This window comes from Artemia sp. Qi Xiang Cuo, chromosome 19 (genome assembly GCF_049724085.1).
Source record: "Artemia sp. Qi Xiang Cuo chromosome 19, ASM4972408v1, whole genome shotgun sequence".
In the NCBI taxonomy this organism is placed as follows: Eukaryota; Metazoa; Arthropoda; class Branchiopoda; order Anostraca; family Artemiidae; genus Artemia; species Artemia sp. Qi Xiang Cuo.
In genome coordinates, this window is record NC_142812.1 from 30,962,418 (window position 1) to 30,983,346 (window position 20,929).

Sequence of the window (20,929 nt, forward strand, 5' to 3'; positions counted from 1 at the left end):
TTTACGTTTGTCATGTTTTTAAGTGCTTTTTCTGTGATTTTATAGTTCTATAACGTTTTTTTTATCAATAAATTTTGTATGTACAAAAGCCTGTTTCTTTTTAGATTCCTTTTTTAGGATAAAACTTCAATAGATAATAATTTACATAATGAAAAATCTAACAGCGATGCTATATAACACCTGCTGTCTAGGTTCTGTTATAAAATCAGACATTATAATGCTCATGTGTACTGATGCGGAAAGGGCTTGAAATCATTTCATTGATCGGCGCATGGGGTTTTTTATTGCCGTATAATTGACTATTTCCTAGAATGTATTCCCCAAAACAAGATAATAGAAGTAGCCTGCTGGTCCAGATGATTAACGCGTTGTTTCGTTGGATGGAAATGGCCTCTTGAATCCTTATGAGAACGAAAATCGTTAGAATATAATAGTCCTCTGGGAAAAATGCATTGAAAACCAATAAAGTCTCAAATAAAAGTATTATGTAACAGTTCAAGTATGTGTGCCGTGCTCAGTTAAAAGAAGGGGCACCCCCGTGGACTCTAAAGAAACGGATCAGATGAAAATGCGTCATCCGTAAATTACATAAGAATTAAATTAAAAAAAAACTTGAGAAAAAAAAACACTTTGAGATGTCCTAAAACATCTTGAAAAAAAAGTCCTGAAATGTCTTAATAAAATTTCTCTGTCTGGCGTTGTCATTACGTAAGACCCACGTTTGCAAAATCATTCGGTAACACCCGCATGTGTAATGTCATTAAGTAGCATCCACGTGTTCGCTGTCATTACGTAGCATCCCACCTGTGCGTTGTCAATACGCAAAAGCCATGTGTGTGCTGGCATTACGTAGCACCCAGATGTACGCGGTCATTACGTAACACCCACGTGTGTGCCGTCATTACGTAACACCCACGTGTGCGTCGTCATTAAATTGTTTCCGATAAATTCTCTATTACATAACACCTGACCATTTAAAACAAGGCGGTGGTTGTATTGCAGGGGTGTGTCTTCCAAAAAGTAAACATTGACGTAACACATGCTGGCTCCCATGGAAACCGGACTACGGTCGTATTGCAGGGTGTGTCATGTGACTTAACAACTTCGTCTCTTAGGGATGCGTTTAAAACTACGGATAGGGCATGCGTTTAAAACTACGGTAGGGCATGTGTTTAACATCCTGGGAGGTCATGCGCTTAAAACTTGAAACCCCCACTACTTATGTCCTTTTGACAGCCTGCATAAAAATAGCGTGTTTCACTCGTATTCAACATACCCCCCAACATTTCCTGAAAATTCCTCCTAATGTCCTTAGCCTGAGTTCTAGTTTTACTAGGAGCAGTAGAAGTAGTAGTAGTAGTGTGCATATAGTACCTTATGGTTGGTTCATCTTCTACCTGAATATGCACGCACTGAAAGTTTCAAATTAATACTCTAAGCTGTTTCTCGGATATACCTGTTACACCCCCTTAATAACGTGCATCCAAATTGAGTGGTGTCCATTTAGTTCAACATCCTCCTCAATACTCCTTGAAGGTTTCACATAATCACAAGTGCTTCAGTAGTATTAATAGTAGCCATAGTAGTACTAGTAGTTAGACCCTGGCGCCACGCCAGCGCAGCGACCGAACGCTACCAACGAGAGGCCCGATTGACCGCCACCGAAGCGTCGCGACGCCGCCGGCGTGCCACATGCGCGCCACCGCCGGCAGAGGTGGCGGCATTTGGCTGACTTCGATTTAAATTTGCGGCAATTCTTTACTGCGTCAACCACAAAGTCGGAGCTTTTCTTTTCTAGTTTGGTTAAGTTTTTCGATTTTCCTGATTAGAAATCAAGCAGGGCTTGCTTGATTTCGCTTGATTTCTTTCTTGCTTGAGAATAAGGCAAATATTCTCAGGCTCGTAACTTTTGATGGGTAGCACTAAACTTGATGAAATTTATATATTTGAAATCGGCATAAAAATCCGATTCTTTTGATGTATCATTGCTATCAAAATTGGTATCCGTTTTTTAGAGTTTCGGTTACAATTGAGCCGGGCTGCTCCTTACTTACAGTTCGTTACCACAAACTGTTTGATGAGATTAAACTATTTTGAATACTGTTTCCCAATTGCTATAAGATTTTTACATCATTCGTAATCAAGAATTTTATTTTGAAGTTGAAAAGAACGCATACACCATACAGGTTCAGTTGGATTTTGAAATTGACAGATGACAGATTATTGCACAACTGAATCGTAAGTTTGTAGAATTTGTTTTTTTTGCTATTTTTAGATATATTTTCTTGATTTTTAATACACAATTATTGAACGCCTGATAGATTAAAAAAAAAATACAATCTTCTTTCTGAAACATTTCCCCCCCTCTAAAAAAAAACTTCTATTGAGACAAAATTTAGCTATAGACTATGTAGAAGGTTGGGGAATTGAATAATGAAACGGAAGTGACCCCAAAAATATGATTTATAAAAAAAAATGTTATTGCCTATGGGGGGGGGGGGAATGGGGCTGTCATTTTAAAATTAAAATACCTCAATTTTTTTTAATTGAAAGCTGGGATGCCAAAAAGCTAATTATTTTTTTTCATTTAAAGTGGAAACGGAAGAAAATGATATCAAATTCCCTGGGAAACCATTGAAATATTTTTGTAGACCCAGGGCCCCCCACTGGGACTTTTCATTGTCTTGGGTATTTTTGGATTTCTCATAGGCTACTGGCCTAATTTGGCTTTTGTGCGTACTCCCTTTTAATTGGATTCCTTGGATCTTATTGAATGCCACGACGAATCTATTATCTATTATTTCATTTATTATGCAAAGGTTCTGAAACGCCTCAGCCATTTCGTTTCTACCAGATTTCTACTTCTCTTGATGAATAACGAAGAAGACCAGTGTCCAGCCAGTGACTTGCGCCATCTTACCGACGGCGACGCCAAAAATTCATCGGCGACACACCGCCTCTGCTGTTTTTGGCCCCTCCCCCGCCAGTCTTCCCTTATCGGCGCGGCGCCGGGGCTACTAGTAGTAGTCAGAGTAGCAGTAGTAGTGGTAGTACTAGTAGCACAAATATTGTGCCTTCTTATAATTTCAACATCCCCTTAACACACCCTGAAAGCTTCAACTTAATATGTTTGACCATTCTTAGGGTGTTACTGATGCACCCTTTTGACAACCTGCTTGGAGAATGTCTGTTTTGATTTAGTACAATATAACCCTACACAGGAGCATATCGAGGATTTTTTTTTGAGGAGGGGGAAGGTAAAAATTAATTTTTTTTCGGGGGGTTTTATACAAAAAAACTTTAAAACACAACTTAAAAATTTTCATATTTTCATTTTGTTACGTTTTTACGAGTCGGACAAATATTTCGAGGGGGCTTCCAATCTCCTATACCCCCCCCCTTTAAGGATACGGCCTTACCGTCGCACATTCCCTGAAAGGTTACCTTTCTACGTTTAGCCTCAGTTGTAGTAGTCGTAGTAATAGTAGCAGTAGAAGCAGCAATTATAATAGTAGTAGTATACACAAAGTTCCTTTGTTCAACATCCATCTCAACACGCCCTAAAAGTTTCCACCTAATACTCTAAGCTGCTTCTGAGAAATTGCTCATACATTTTTTCAAGAACCTGGAGGCGCACAGTGTGTTTTGATTTAGTTTAAAATCCCCCCTAAATATTCCCTGAAAGTTCCATCTTAATACCCATAGGCTCAGTAGAAGTAGTAGTCGTAACATAAGTAATAGTAGCAATAGTGGTGACATGCACATAGCATCTTTTGGTTAGTTCAACATTCTGCTTAACATATCCTGAAATTTTGACCTTCATACCCCTAATAATGTATACTAACATTCCTAAAATAATGCTTATATAACCTTTTGACAACGCGCATGCGCTTAGCGCTTTTTTATTTAGTTAAAACCCCTATACATTCCCAAAAAGTTTCACTTTATTACCACTAGCCTTACTAGTTGCAGCAATCGCATTTGTATGCAAATAATGCCTTTTGGTTAGTTCAAAATCCGCCGCCGCATACCCTGAAAGTTTCAACTGATAGTCTTGATAGCCGTTATAAACTCATAAACTAAGAGACACATTGCGCTGGTACAGCCCGAGAATTTTTGTAACAGGTCCTCTTGCCCGTGACTTCTAAAACAATACTTGACCAAATCATGCTTTGTAATATAATTAATCTAAAAAAAAAAGTTTTTCCGGGGGAAGTAAAGAACGAAGTTGAAACTTAAAACAAACAAAAATTATTACTTCACAGCCTAAAACATATATCCATGAAACTAATGCAAATAAATCAACTGGTGATATTTCCCAATGTTTGTAGGATTTACAGAAAACTAGCGCTTTGCTGAAAACACAAAAGCCAAGTATAAAACCAGAATATTGATTTAGGAGTCAGAAGTAAATACGTAGCCTCACAACAACAAACTAATCTATAACGCTTTTCATAGTCATACAGGAGCTGTGATACCAGTAACTTCCAGTACACAATTGTCATTAGGCATGATTTATCAGGTAACATCTTGGTCTCACCGAGTATTACTCGAAATGAAGAACATATCAACCGTAATATGAACTCCTGAAATCCAGTTATTTCTCTCTATAATACGGAGGATTCTAAGTTGGGATACAAATTCTAAAGCGAGTTTGCAGTCCTAATACTAATAAGATCCCTTCACTTCGAACTTGTCTACAAAACAATCATGAAATGTCCTTTTCAGATTCAAGACGACAGTCAATTATTGAACTGAGCCCATTGTGCAGAATTTTAATGCCAAATTAAACGAAAAAAAATAAATAAAACAACAATCTAAACATTATTTACTTTTATACTGTTAAAATTGTCCTTAAAAGGTTTACTTCTACCGTACAAAAACTCTTATATTGTTAAGTGTTTTCAGTAAAGCGCTAGTTTTCTAGTTTTCTTTAATCGTACAAACATAGGGAAATATCACCAGTTGATTTATTTGCATTAGTTTTATTAATATATGTTAGATAAGCTGTAAGTAAATAACTTTAGTTTGTTTTAAGTTTCAAGTTCGCTCTTTACTTCCCTCTGAAAAGATCATGGCTGCAACCATGATCACACTCACGAATGGTAGGATTGATAAACATCGCGTAGGTATGATCAATAGCTTTCAAATGAGCCATTAAACATAACTAACTATTAAAAGTTCTGGTTGCCCACGAGCCCCAGCTTTTCAACTTGAAACATGGCACCAAAAGTTCCGTTTTTAGTGCCATTTGGAACTTACTGATGGTGGAATTTATATGAAGGCGTAGATATGAGCAAACTCTTTTATATGAGCTAGAAAAAGTCTGTTTACGACGTTTTGGTAGTCTGCTAGTGCTACCCTTGAGAAATGATACAAAAAGTTTCATTTGAGTGTCATATAGCACTTGCAGACGGTGGAATTTATATAAAAAAAAAGCAACACTTAGATATAATAAATAGCTTTTGAATAAGCCATTAAGCATCTTTCTATGATGCTCTGGTAGCCCGCTTGGCCTGCTGAAAAAAAAAAAAAAAAACGGGAGACAGATCAGTGCTACCGATGCAAAAAAAGTGATTTTCCTTGTTGTTTATGGAGGGGGGACTGTAATTCCCTGTACGAGGTTTTCGACTATGCTGATTCCAATGGTACACTTTTCATTTTGATCTGATGCCATTTTTGAGGGGTTTGACTTTTTTTGAAATCATCATAAATTTATGTTTGCAATAAACTTTTGCTTTTAAGACGAACCGAAATAATAGTCACTGCTCCTGAGCCAGTGTCAGATGACAATTGTTTCCACTATGCAATTTTTTCAATACACGTTTTTTGACTTTTGGTTACTATGGGCTGTGGTTCACTACCAATACGGGGGATACGAAACGCCGGATACCACATACAGCCCTTCCCCAGGAACTATGGAGGGTTATATCATCATCAAACCCTATTTATTGAACCTTTAAACTGTTTTAAACAAAATGGCTATCTCGAAATTTTTATAGGACGACTTTAGGGGGAGGGGCATTTAGGAAGGGGGGCTAGTTGCCCTCCAATCTTTTCGGTCAGTTAAAAAGGCACTTGCGAATTTAATTTTCGTTCAAATGAGCCAGTAAACATCTTCCTATGATGTTCTGGTCACCCGCTAGGACCGTTGAAAAATAGAAAAAAAAAGATACAGATCAGTGGTACCGATGTAAAAAAAAGTGATTTTCCTTGTTGTTCCAGGAGGGGGACTGTAATTTTTCTGTACAAGGTTTTCGACCATGCTGATTCCAACGGTATACCTTTCATTTTGATGAGACACCATTTTTGAGGGGTTTCAGGCTTTTTTCGAAATCATTATAAAATTCTTTTCGTAATGAACTTTTTACTTTTAAAACGAACCGAAATAATAGTTACCATCCCTGAATTAGTGTCAGATGAAAAATTTTTTTCACTAGGCAGTTTTTTTCAAAACGAGTTTTTAACTTTTGGTTACTATGGGTTGTAGTTCGCCCTTTACTAGGTTGCAGCTACCGCTGCAACATTGATGGCTGTCCTAACATGTTTTCTATGGCCAAATTACTGGTTCTAAAAGAATTTGTCAAATATTAAATCTGTATAGAAAGCAGAAGTATTTTCTGTGATGAGTTTCAACTAAAAAACGAATACGCTTAGCGCCAAGTACTAATGACCAGATTTTTTTTAGAGAACATTAATTTGTTGCTGGATAACTTATGCTTCTACACACTTGCCCTTTCTACAGTCAGCATGCTTGTTGAACCCTAATTGATTTTCAGCTATGCCCCTTTGTCTTAAAAGGATTTTTGTGTTAGGTTTATTTAATCTCTAATGCAGGTTCTCCGTCATTTTTTTTTACTGTGAGACTGAGCAGATCGTCCGAAATGCGCTCTCACAACCATGTTTTTCTCCCTTCTCTACCAGTCTATACATGTCAAATAAAGGTGTTGTTTTTTAGCTCAAAGGCAGTGTACATGTAGCTAAAGGAATAGTACCTTAAGGGTTTCGCGAATTGTTACTATCCGAATTTCCGAAAGAAGAGAAGTTGTACGGTATTGGTAGAGAGAGGTTGTTGTAGTTAGCTAAAGCAAATTACTTGTTTGGTTAAAGTGATTGTGAAGTTAAAAAAGCTTTCTGTTGAATGAATCAGCGTGAATGATTATTCAGAAGTCGGATATTATGTCTTCAAGTTGATCAACTAGCCTATTTTTCAGCCAAGGAAGGATATCTTTTCGTTAAGGTACCTGATTAAATAATTTTACCAATAGACTCTTCACAGCTTAGTCTAAGCATATAGGCTAAGGTACTAAGTAGTAAATAATCGGTACTGTTCTATTAGCTGGGAACCACGCGATATATTGTATAGGGAAGAGGCTAAAGAAACTAGTCAAACAGGTTTCTTTCAACGGAGAAATCCTATGCCGAGGATTACAAACAGTGATTTATCGCTGCGTTTACAATATTTAATCCTTTTTTGGGGGGTTTAGGGGCAAAACAAGGTACCTAGGTTAGGTTACGTATTTAATTCCTATGCTAGCCTATACTTTACCCCCCCTCTTCCTCCTGATGTGCAAATATATAGCCGAAATTTGTTTGTAAACTATTATATTTTAATCCTATTTTGTTTATTTCATTAGCATTAACCAAACTTCACTTCTCACGAGGTTCCCAGCTAATAGAACAGTACCAAATAATCTCATGTGATCATCAGAACTTGCGTAAAACTAAACCTTGACGAATTGTAAATGATGTGATGGGATTTTCTTCACCTTTTAAAGTAGTTCATTTGGGTGAACAAAGCTTTCAGGAATGGATCGAATTGACTTATAAGGTTTAAGAAAGTTAAGCTTGGTGTAAGTGTAACACTCCTTTATTCTTTTTCGATGTTTGGATTAACTTGCAAGTTAAAAGATGAACAACACACCCGATGCACCTTTTAACGCGTGTTCTGTGTGTGATAATCTCTACCGTTTAAATTTCGTTTTGGGCCCCACAAGAGGTTTCGAAATCTATGGTTTTGACACACATAGCCTACTTCCTTCTATTTTTTGGTTGTAGAAATAAAAAAATAAAATGAATGTACCGTTCAATACTCCGGTAGGCTAATTCCTCTGGTAAAGGAAATATTGTATTAACGAAAGAATAGTGTTAGGCTATTATGTTCCTTATAAAACACTCTTTTTTATGCCAGTCTGTACTATTGGCCCCCCAGATAGTAACATATTAATAAAATCAAAGTTGCACCATCAAATTTCTTATTTTATGCTCTTTCCAAGTATCATATTCGCGTTTGAGATAATGATTTACCCCCCCCCCTAATGGTCATAAATGTAGCCCTAAATAACATATTTCGTCGTTGCTGTTCATCTCGTGATGCGTTGTAAAACAGGTAGTAGCATTATTGATCCTTGAAAAACATTCGGCCTAAGTAATTGCAATTGAATTGCTGAGTAGAAATATGATTTAAAAATAATTTAAAATGTGGATAACAGTGATTGGAAACGTGATAATATGATAATATACAAGCCCGTATCCACGAGGGGGGGGGTTACGCGGTTTGACCCCCCCCCCCCCGAAATGTTTGTCTGACTCGTAAAAAACATAAAAAAATGGATATAAACACATTTTTTATGTGTTTTTTGAGCTTTTGGTGTAACCCCCCCCCCCCAAAAAAAAAATTGTTTGAGTAAAACCCCCTCCGAAAAAAAATTCTGGGTACGACCTTGATAATATGATTAGCAGAAACATATTGCATATTTTAAAGTTATAATTTAAGTGATGCTTACTTTGTATATAGTCTAGGGCTATATCTGGTTTTATAAGGGAGGGGTGGGAGGTATTGTGTATTATCATATTCGTATACATGGTATTTAGAAAAAACATAAAATAAGGAATCCAATGGTAGGCTACAACTTTTATTTCATTTACATATTTCCTTCGTGACCGTCAATACAGACTGTTCCACTCTTTTCAAATATCATTATTGCTACCGTGACGATTGCCCCCACCTTAATGTCCAGATAGAACCCTAGCGTGTTTTGTATACGAAACTTCGGAAAACATGAATGAAAATGGAAGGAACCACGAATATCTAGTTCAAAGAAAATGTTTTCAAATTATAAATTAGGATTTTATTTTTGTTTGTTTTCTCCAAATTTTGGTATAGGCTATACCAGGGCTATGCGTATTTGTGGCCTCTGGTCTGTATCTAACCATCATACTTGGAAACACCATTTAATTGAGAATATAAAGGTGCTCTTATTCTACAATTAATTAAAAAAACTTTTTCCACGAAATAAGTTTTTTAAAGAAAAGTAAAGAACTCCATTAAACAAAATACGAACAAAAAAAAACAAAAAAAAATCAAATAATCTACCAAGCGTGAAACTACGACAAATCAGCATCGACAAATAAATGAAACCCAAAACGAACAGAAATTACAATAAATAACCAAGTCAAACTCAAAACGAGCAGAAATTAACATAATTTGGGCGCAAAACCCCTGTGGGTTCCCAATGCCAGAACAAAATGTGCACTTTACTGAAAAAATATGAATGTTTTTACTTTTATAACTTTAATAAATCAAATAATATTAACATTTGATTACTAAATATCAGTATATGTATATTAAAATGACAATGCACATTCATTTGTATTTTTTCAGTAAAGTACAAATTTTTTTCTGGCCTGGGGAAGGCATAGGGGTCCTGGAAATCAACTACGCTGAACAAAATAGCTATCTCAAAATTTTGATTGGATGTGCTTGGGGGAATGATGGGCGTGGGGGGCTAGTTGCCTTTTAATAAGAACTTTATATATCCTCAAAGCAGAACTTAAAAACCTAACCCTGACGGCGGTGGGGGCAGGGGTTGTCATCTTTGAAGACCTAATTTCCAAAGGTTTCAACTAGGTAGAATAAAATGTGTATCTAAAACTTTTGATTGGATGTGCTTGGGGGAAAGCTTGGCCTAAGAAGGGGGGTTAGTTGCCCCCAAATCACTTTCGACTATTAAAAAGGGTTGGCTACTAGCCCTTTGAATTTCCAATCGAATGAGCCCTTTTTCAAGTTTCTATGACAAAGATTTTAACAAAAAACCTTATATGCCCCCAGGGCATAACTTAAAACCCTTGCCCTGAGGGTTATCCTTGCTGAACAAAATGGCCAAATCACTTTCGACTATTAAAAAGGGTAGGCTACTAGCCCTTTGAATTTCCAATCGAATGAGCCCTTTTTCAAGTTTCTACGACAAAGATTTTAACAAAAAACCTTATATCCCCCAGGGCATAACTTAAAACCCTTGCCCTGAGGGTTATCCTTGCTGAACAAAATTGCTATCTCAAAATTTTCATTTGATGTGTTTGGGGAAATGATGGGCATGGGGGGGCTAGTTGCCCTCCAATCTATTTCGATTATTAAAAAGGATACTATCCCTTCGAATTCCAAAACAAATGAGCCTGTTTTGAAGTTTCTACGACAACGCCTTCTATAAAAATTTTATATGGCCCCAGGGCATAACTTAAAACCCTTGCCCTGAGGGTTGTGGAGGATTGTCCTACTCAAAAACATATTTTCTATCTTGAAATCAACTACGCTGAACAAAATGGCTATCTCAAAATTTCGATTGAATGTGTTTGGAGAAATGATGGGCGTGGGGGGGGGGGGGCTAGTTGCCCTCCAATCTTTTTCGACTATGAAAAAGGGCACTAACCCTTTGAATTTCCAATCAAATGAGTCTTTTTTGAAGTTTCTACGCCAACCTCTTATATGCCTTACCTCTAAAACCTCTAAAACCTTATATGCCCCAGGGCATAACTTAAAACCCTTGCCCTGAGGGTTGTGGAGGAATGTCCTTTTCAAAAACATATTTTCTATCTGGAAATCAATTATGCTGAACAAAATGGCTATATCGAAATTTTATTGGTTGTGTTGGGGGGAATGATGGGCGGGGGGGGTGGGGCTAGTTGCCCTCCAATCACTTTCGACTATAAAAAAGGGTACTAGCCCTTCGAATTTCCAATCGAATGGACCTGTTTTGAAGTTTGTACGACAACGCCTTCTATAAAAACATTATATGCCCCATGGCATAACTTAAAAGCCTTGCCCTGAGGGTTGTGGGGGAGTGTCCTTCTAAAAAACATATTTTCTATGTGGAAATGAACTACGCTGAACAAAATGGCTATCTCAAAACGCCTTCTATAAAAACTACGACAACGCCTTCTATAAAAACCTTATATGCCCCCAGGGCATAACTTAAAACCCTTGCCCTGAGGGTTGTGGGGGAGAGTCCTTCTAAAAAACATATTTTCTATGTGGAAATCAGCTACGCTGAACAAAATGGCTATCTCAAAATTTTGATTGGATGTGTTCGGGAGAATGATGGGCTTGGGGGGGGGGCTAGTTGCCCTCCAATCACTTTCGACTATTAAAAAGAGAACTAGAACTCTCAATTTCCAATCGAATGAGCCCCTTTTGAAGTTTTTACGACGACCCTTTCATATGAAGTGCCCACCTCTAAAGGAAAAAATAATAAATACTACATTGTGCCAACATCGTTCTTATATGCCCTCAGGGCATAACTTAAACCCCTTGCCCCGAGGGTTGTGGGGGAGTGTCCTCCTCAAGGACATATTTTCTATCTGGAAATCAACTACGCTGAACAAAATGGCTATTTCAAAATTTTGATTGGATGTGTTTGGGGAAATGATGGGCGGGGAGGGGGAGGGCTATTTGCCCTCTAATCACTTTCGACTATTAAAAAGGACACTAGCCCTTTGAATTTCCAATCGAATGAGCCTTTTTGAAGTTTCTACGACAACGCCTTCTATAAAAACCTTATATGCCCCCAGGGCATAACTTAAAACCCTTGCCTTGAGGGTTGTGGGGGAGTGTCCTCCTCAAAAAATATTTTCTATCTGGAAATCAACTACGCTGAACAAAATTACTACCTCAAAAATTTGATTTAATGTGTTTGGGGGAAGGATGGGCGTGGGGGGGGCTAGTTGCCCTCCAATCACTTTCGACTAAAAGGGTACTAGCCCTTCGAATGTTCAATCGAATGAGCCTGTTTTGAAGTTTTTACGACAACACCTTCTATAAAAAACCTTATATGGCCCCAGGGCATAACTTAAAACCCTTGCCCTGAGGGTTTTGGGGGAATGTCCTCAAAAACATATTTTCTATCTGGAAATCAACTACGCTGAATAAAATGTCTATCTCAAGGTTTTGATTGGAGGTGTTTGGGGGAATGAGGGGCGTGGGGGGGGGGGCTAGTTGCCCTCCAGTCACTTTCGACTATTAAAAAGGGCACTCGAACTCTCAAATTCCAATCGAATGAGCCTCTTTTGAACTTTCTACAACGACCCCCTCCATATGAAGTGCCCTGCTCTAAAGGAAAAAAAATAATGCATTGTACATTGTGCCAACATCGTTCTTATATGCCCTCAGGGCATAACTTTAACCCCTTGCCCCGAGGGTGGTGGGGGAGTGTCCTCCTCAAAAATAAATTTTTATTTGGAAATCAACTACGCTGAAAAAAAATGACTATCTCAAAACTTTGATTGGATGTGTTTGGGGAAATGATGGGCGTGGGGGGGCTAGTTGCCCTCTAATCACTTTCGACTATTAAAAAGGGCACTAGCCTCTTCAATTTCCAATCGAATGGGCTTTTTTCGAAGTTTCTACGACAACTCCTTCGATACAAAGTGCCCGACTGAAGAAAAAAAGAAAAAAACACATTGTGCCCAAATCGTTCTTTACTTAGGCAGCGCTAGCGCGCTGCCTATGATACCCTAGAGTTTTCTTAAGACAAGGAATCTTTGTAAGTAATTAGAAAAAATTTGTTCCATATATAATACTAGCTAAGCCCTAGGATCTTCATAAAAGTTTGACAATTTTGTGGGCTCACAATATTCTTTGTGCTTATTTGTCATCAACTGGTCCTTTATAAGACCAATTAAAACCTACCAAGCAAATTCAACAGACTGTTGAACTGTTTTTGTCGTTTTTCATCACTTAAATCATTGCATATCTTGGTTAATAGGTGTTTGAATCCAGCATCATGTCATTGGCGAGGTCATTGCAGAAGAATTGAGATCAGTTGATTAATTATATTATTTAGTGTTTTTAAAATGTGGACTTAGACGGAAAGAAACTTGAAAATCCAACTAATAGAAACATGATGCGCATTATGAAGTATATCCTCGAAAAAGGTCAGAAAAAACAGCGTTACTCAAAGTGTAGCCAACTTTTGTGAGGACTTGTGAACTAACACCAACTGTTATAAGCTAAAAAGAAATTGAAAAACTAACGCAAGGGCCTTGCCTCCTTCCCTTTTCAATCATTAATTGCATTTTCTTAATGAAAGACGCCTTAGAGGTCACCTCCCCTTCCTAAGACCCTTTGATCCCTTGTATGGGCCCCTTTGATCCTCCTACTTAGCCTGAGTGTTCCAGCTCATGCATTTTGTTTGATACCTTTGTTACGATCTGCCCATAGAGGGATCGAGGTGTCTCATAAGGCTACTTATGTTACAGAAATCCGATATTAAAGAAAGAAATCATTATTCCGAAAAGGGAATCGCTATTCCGTCCCTGTCCCCCCTCCGTTCCTGTCTAGAGCTGGTTCTAAAGTTTGCCGAATGTTTTTTTTTGTTTTTTTTGTTTTTTTTTTAATTGTTTCTATTTCGCATTATGAACCAACTATCGATGAGGAACAAGCACACAAAATACCGGCAAACCCCCAAACTTGTAAAAAAACAAACTTGGCCTTTGGCCCTCGCAAATGGAACCTTGTGTCATCTCCCTTTGCTCTGCTCAAGAAAAAAAAATCTTCGGTTTCTCTGTAAACAGCCCACGGCTGGTGCAATCACGTCTTCGCTGATTTATTTCACAAGAAGCTCAACATTTTGAATTGGGCTTAAACTTAAAAAAAAATAAAAAATGTAAACTTAGTTAAAATATATGAACATTACGAGGATTTGTGTGAATAATAATAAAAATTCCGAGATTTTTGTGAACTCCGCCCTGCATTCTCATTGCAGCAACCGAATCTGTGTTCTAGAAATTTTTCTTTTAAATGTGACTGCTGGTCAGCTTGCACAACTCTCCCGATTACTTGGTTAGAATTCCTAAGCATCAAAGAAATAAATAAAAAGCAACAAGGAAAAAAAGATATATGAACGTGTTATGAAAGCAAATCATAAATTGCAAAACTGATCTTGCCTGCACGACACAGACGTTACAGCCAAGTGGCCTACATTGTTGATTTTTATTTCTTTCATTTTTCTATTTAAATTTTTCGTGTTTTTGATTGATATTTTCTTCCCATCTTCCTTCGATATTTTTTCTTTCTATCTATATTTCTTGTGACTTGAATTATAAAGTGAAGTCTCTCGAATGATGAAATGCTTGCCGAAGACTGCACGTGGCTCTTGGACAACATCTATGACACATATCATCACATTTCTGTTATGTTATTAGTCACAATTTACACATTGTACCAGATCTACTACCACGTCAGGTTCCGTTCAAAGAAAAATCTTACGACATACATTCATGGTCAGCTAATTAATGTTAATGACAATGAATTTTGTCAAATAAATTTAGCAGCTACAGCAAAATGTTATTACTAACGTGAACTTCGTTAGAATATAAATCTTATGCGTTGGTTGTAGGACTGGAAGTCCAATGTACGGTTTGAACACGATTAATAAGCTTTAAAATGATGACGAAGAAAAGTGCAACCGTGTCTTTTTATTGGCCAGTAAATTTTTAAAGTTAAAATGATACATTTTGACTATCAGATACGTCCGTACAAGTTTATTTGGGAGAGGGGGTTAAACTTTATTACAACCAGCAAAAAAACACCCCTAATCACCCTCCCTACTAGAAGGAGTTTTTCATCAGTAATATAAAATAAATTTCAAACATAAAACCCGTCTGTTTCGGCCTAGAGCCAAAATTATATTTTAGAGAGGAGGTTTGGTCTTTAAAAGGATGGTGCTCTCCTCGGGCATGCATTGGGGCTACGCAAGGATAATCCCTCTCACTTCCCTGCTAAAGTCTCAATTCTACCGATTTTTCTTTAATTTCCTTACAGTTCCATTACTCAACTCCCCCTGCACAAAAAAGGTTCCTTTGTATGCGCATCCAGACAAGATCAATAATAATTAGACTTAGCGAATCGTTATAATTTATTGCTTCCCAAAAGCTATATGAATTGGGTGTTGTCATATACTTCATTACATTTTATGAGCTTGGTGGTCCGTTTATCTTTGTTAGATAAACGGATCGAATAGTAGTCGATTGGATTAGTAGTTGTGATTAATATGATAACTCTTATTAACAGGGCCTGTATTTAGCAAATAGGTATCAATAAACGGTTAGAAGTAGTTGAACAATATATAATAGACATTGTCTTTATCGTTGGGTTCTTTTTTATCGGTAATACTATTGTATCAAATCGATACAGATGCCAACAATGATTTTGGTATCCAGGTTTTGGAAGGTGATTTCGTATGAATTTCATGCCCTGAGTTAAATTATGTCACTAATTTTTGCCTATCATTTTGGCTGCATTGCACAGGTAACATCTGTTTTATGCAAAAAGGATTCTAAAAAGTAATCAATTAAGCCAACTCTCAAAAGTGCCCCCTTAATTTGGAAAACTCCTTTTTTTGTATCTTCATTAAAGAAGAAGCTCCTCCCCTATATTTTCATGAATTGATACCCCAAGCCCGGACTTTTTGTTTGATCTCTTTCGCCAAATTTAAGTCAGTTGTCTAACCGTTTGGCTTATTTGTGGGCCATCAAATATTCGGTACTGTTGTATTGTTGTACTGTTGTATTATCTGTAACACACGCGCGATATTGTACAGCTAGTCAAACAGGTTTCTCTCAACGGACAATCCCTATGCTGAGGATTGTAAACAGTGATTTATCAATGCGTTTACAATATTTAAGGTTTTATTTTTGGTGTTTAGTTAGGTGCAAAAAAAGGTAGGCCTACCTAGGTTAGGTTAAGTTACGTATTTAGGTACTTATGTACTATATGTAACACACGCGCCATATTATATGGGGAAGATGCTTAAGAAACTAGTCAAGCGGGTTTCTTTCAATAGACAATTGGATTGGAAACCGTGTTTTGTCATTGCGTTTACCCGCGTTTACAATATTTAAACTGTTGTTTTTTGGGGGTTTAGGAGGGGAAAAATTGCTTAGGTTGGGTTCGGTTAGGTTACGTTTTTAATATATGCTATGCTTTACCCCTCCCCCCCTAATGTGCAAATAACTAGCCGTTATTTTCTTCTAAACTATTATATTTTTATCCTATTTCGTTTTATTTCATTAGCACTGACCAAACTTCATTTTTCGCGTGTGTTACATATAGTACGTAAGTACCCGCCTTTAATATATACTATGATTTACCCCCCACCCCCCTGAAGGGCAAATATATAGCCGAAATTTGTTTCTAAACTTTTATATTTTTATCCTATTTTGTTTTATTTCATTAGCATTAACCAAAATTCACTTATTGCGCGTGTTACAGATAATAGAACAGTACCAAAAATTCTTGCTTTATTTTTTTCCGTACTCAATTGAGGTATTTCCACTCCTATATATGCAAAGTATGATCCAATTTTATCAAGATCCTTAACAAGCTACTTTATTAGACCCCGCTGGATATGCACTGGAGGAAAGATGATTTTCTCTCATGGAATTAAAGATATGCTGTTGAAAAATTTCCCCAATATGTATGTTGTCTCTTCAGGCCACTCTTTGCCTAAGATTTGTTTTGTCTATGCTATCCCAGAGACACAATAAAAATGTGATCGCTTTGCTATTTAAGGAGAAAATTGATCATTTTGAAGTCTACAGAAATCACCTGTTGATGTTCAGGATATTTATTTTCTCCAAAATCAAACCTATGCTGTAATAATCTTCCTTCGTTTTTGTTGCGTGCACAGACACCAATTCGTAAATTGCTGAGGGGGGGGGGAAGGATTTTTCCAATTTTCTTTCATGAATGTACAAAAAAAAGAACTTTTCAAAATCTAGAGGGGGCAGCTTTGTTTTTTTTTAATAAAAACACCAAAACAGCCAGTTTTCAAAATCTAGGGGGGGGGGGCAAATACCCCATGTCATACCAGAAGGATAATATCCATTATCACATAGCTATGATAGCTGGTGAAATGTTGGAATCGGCACTTCCTCTGAGTGGGGGATCAGGCGTCTTGCAGAGTTTAAATCAAACAGTTCGTGGTAACGAACTGTAAGTAAGGAGCGACCCAGCTCAATAGTAACCAAAACTCTAAAAAACGGAATTTTGATACCAACAGATACATCAAAAGAATTAGATTTTAATGCTGATTTCAAATGTATAAGTTTCATCAAGTTTAGTCTTACCCATCAAAAGTTACGCGCCTAAGAAAATTTGCCTGATTTTCGAAAAAAGGAGGAAACACCCCTTTAGTTTGAATCTTAATGAAAATCACACCATTAAATTCAGCGTATCAGAGAACCCTACTGTGGAGGTTTCAAGCTCCTATCTGCAAAAATGAGGAATTTTGTATTTTTTTGCCAGAAGAAAGATTACGGATGCGTGTTTATTTATCAGTTTTTTTTCCAGGGGTGATCGTATCGGCCCAGTGGTCCTAGAATATCGTGGGTGGGGTCATTTGAACGGAAATTAAAAGTTCTAGTGGCCTTTTTAAGTGACAAAAAAATGGAGGGTCACTAGGCCCCCTCCCACGCTCATTTTTTCCCAAAGTGACCCGATCAAAATCTTGAGATAGCCATTTGGTTCAGCATGGTCGAAAATATAAAAACTATGTCTTTTAGGATGATTTAGATCGTTTTTTAAAATAATGCTGGGAAATCCGGCGCCCCTTCATAGCAATGTCCCTTCCCCCATGAAAAATTCCTCCATGGAAATAATCTCCCACATAGCCCCCAACCCCCTCCCCCCCCACAATCAGAAAAAATCCCCCTGAAGACGTCGGTATACACATTCCCATGAAGTGCACGTTTGGTTGTGAAAAAAGTATCTTTTCCAATGAAATGACCAAAAAAGGTTTTTTTCAAAACCTAGGCAGGAGTAAAAGAATAAGGGGACAAGAACGTCCTTTTCCCTCAATTACTGCCGTTAGAACTAGCACACAGGCTTCATCGTAGAGGGAAGTTTAAAAGGTCAATTCAAAATTGTTGATTATTCAAACTTAATTTTTGATAGATTTTCAGTTGAAAAGTTTTTAGTTTCAATTAATTTTTTTTTCGCAATAATCTTTTACTTTCAGGATGAGTAGGCGATTTATGAAACTTACTAAGAGGGTCTGGAGGGGGAGTATGTGTGAAGGGTATAATAAACCTCCAGTTAGGGGCTTTGGACCATAATTATTGCAATGGTACCGTTTTATGCTTCCAAAATCTTCCAATTAAGAAGTAGTACCAAAAGTGCCGGTTTTAGTGCTATATGGCACTTGTGGATGGTAAAATTGATAAAAAGCACGTAGATACGAGTAATAGATTTAAAATGAGCCTTCCCGGAATATGATTTTAAAAATGAGTGCATCGTATTTGCAAAAATAGTGGATTATTTAAAAGTAATCATAAGAAGGGACGAACCATGATTGAAAAAAAAAATCCAAGCTGGAATCGAACGCATGATAATAATTATGACCATGACCATAATTATTACAATGATACGGTTTTATGCTTCCAAGATTTTCCACTTAAGAAGTGACACAAAAGTATTGTTTTCAGTGCTATATCTCACTTATAAATGGTAGAATTGATAAAAAGCACGTAGATACGAGGAAAAGTTGTATAATGAGTCATTAAACATCGCTCTAAAAAGTTCTGGTAGCCCACTAGTCCCAGCTTTACCACTTGAGACATGGCACCAAAAGTGCTGTTTTTAGTGCCATTTGAAACTTACAGATGGTGGAAATTATAGGACGAACGTAAATATGAGCAACATTTTTATATGAGCTCAAAAATCTATCGAAGATGTTCTGGTAGCCCACTAACCGCACCCCTCGAGCCATTAAACATCACTCTAAAAAGTTCTAGTAGTCCACTCGCCCTAGCTTTTCCGCTTGAGACATGGTACCACTCGTCCTCTATGGGAAAAACGTAAATATGAACAATATTTTTATATGAGCTATCAAAACTCTATCTAAGATGTTCTGGTTGCCCGCTAGCCCCATTCCTCGAGAAACGTCATAAAAAGCGCCTTTTTTCGTGCCATATGGCACTTGCACACGGCGGAATTTATATAAACCACGTACATATGAGAAATAGCTTTTTAATGAGCTCTTAAAAATCTCTCTATGATGGTCTAGTAGCCTGCTAGGCCTGGGACAAATAAGAAAAAACGACCGTTTTAAAAATTTTTAACTTTTAGTTACTATGCGCTATGGTTCGCTCTTTACTAGATTGCAGCTAATGCTTCAACCATGACAAAGAGTTCATTGCAACTTCTCCTCGAACTAGTCTAATAGATAATATATGGTAGAATTTTTAAAAACCTAGTAAATATAAGCAATAACTTATAATTGGGCCATTAAACATCTATCTACAACGGCGTGGTAGCCTGCTAATGTTTCAGTAGCTTACTGATGAGTAGACGATTTATGGAATTTACTAAGGTGGGCTGGGAGGGGAGTGTATGGGAGGGGTTCTTGTGAACCTCCAGTTAAGGGTTCTAGAACATAACTATTACAATGATACCTGTTTTGTATTTCAGAGCTTTTCCACTTAAGAAGTGGCACCATCTTTTCCAGCTTTTCCGCTTGAGACACGACACCAAAAGTGCCGTTTTTAGTACCATATGGCACTTGCAGATGACAGAATTTATTAAAAGCACGTAGATATGAGAAGCAGCTTTTGAATGAGCCATTAAGCATCTCTCTATGATGTTCTGGTAGCCCGCTAGGCTTGTTGAAAAAAAAGAAAGAAAAAAAAAACAACAACAAAAAACGGGAGAAAGATCAGTGCTACCGATGCAAAAAAGGGATTTTCCTTGTTTTTCATGGAGGGGGACTGTAACTTCCCTCTGCAAAGTTTTCGACCATGTTGATTCCAATGGTACACTTTTCATTTTGATCTGAAGCCTTTTTCGAGGGGTTTGAGGCTTTTTTGATATCAACATAAATTTCCTTTCGCAATAAAACTTTTACTTTTAAGAAGAACCGAAATAATAGTTACCATTCCTGAGTCAATGTTAAATGGGAATTTTTTTCACTAGGCAGTTTTTTTCAAGGCGCGTTCTTTAATTTTTGGTTACTATGGGCTGTGGTTCGCTCTTTACTATACATGCGATACCAATACACCCGATACCGATAAGCCTGATACGACATACAGCCCTTTCCCAGGGACTATGGAGGGCCATATCATCATAAAAACCATATAAATAGGACCTTTGAACTATTAAACAAAATGGCTATCTCGAAATTTTGATTGGATGACTTTGGAGGGAGGGGGCCTGTAGGGAGGGGGAGGCTAGTTGCCCACCAATCTTTTTGCTCACTTAATCAGGGCACTTAAAAATTTAATTTCCTTTCAAATGAGCCATTACGCATCTCTCTGTGATATTCTGGTCATTCGCTAGCCCTGGTGGAAAAAAAGGAAAAAAAGGGAGACAGATCAGTGCTACCGATGCAAAAAAGCGATTTTCTTTGTTGTTCAAGGAGGGGGATTTTAATTTCCTAATGAAGGTTTTCGACCATGCTGATTCCAATGGTACACCTTTCATTTTGATCTGACGCCATTTTGTGTCATTCTGTGCAAAGATGGCACGAATGTGCCATTTATGTGCTATATGACACTTGCAGATGGTGGAATTTATAAAAAGCACGTAGATGTGTGAAACAGCTTTTGAATGAACCATTAAGTATCTCTCTATGATGTTCTGGTAAACCGCTAGCACTGG

At 37.4% G+C, this 20,929-nt stretch overlaps 1 protein-coding gene across 2 annotated transcripts in view; it reads left to right on the plus strand.

Moving 5' to 3' along the window:
* Window positions 1-6,995: 6,995 nt before the first annotated feature.
* Window positions 6,996-20,929, plus strand: part of ec (ubiquitin specific peptidase echinus) — a 160,529-nt gene continuing 146,595 nt past the window's right edge. Inside the window, exon 1 of one of the 2 annotated variants that reach the window (XM_089104730.1) lies at window positions 6,996-7,240. The gene's annotated coding sequence lies outside the window, so the exon portion shown is untranslated. Of the gene's footprint in view, window positions 7,241-7,747; window positions 7,854-20,929 lie in introns of those variants that run through there. The other variant, XM_089104731.1, reaches the window with a different exon arrangement.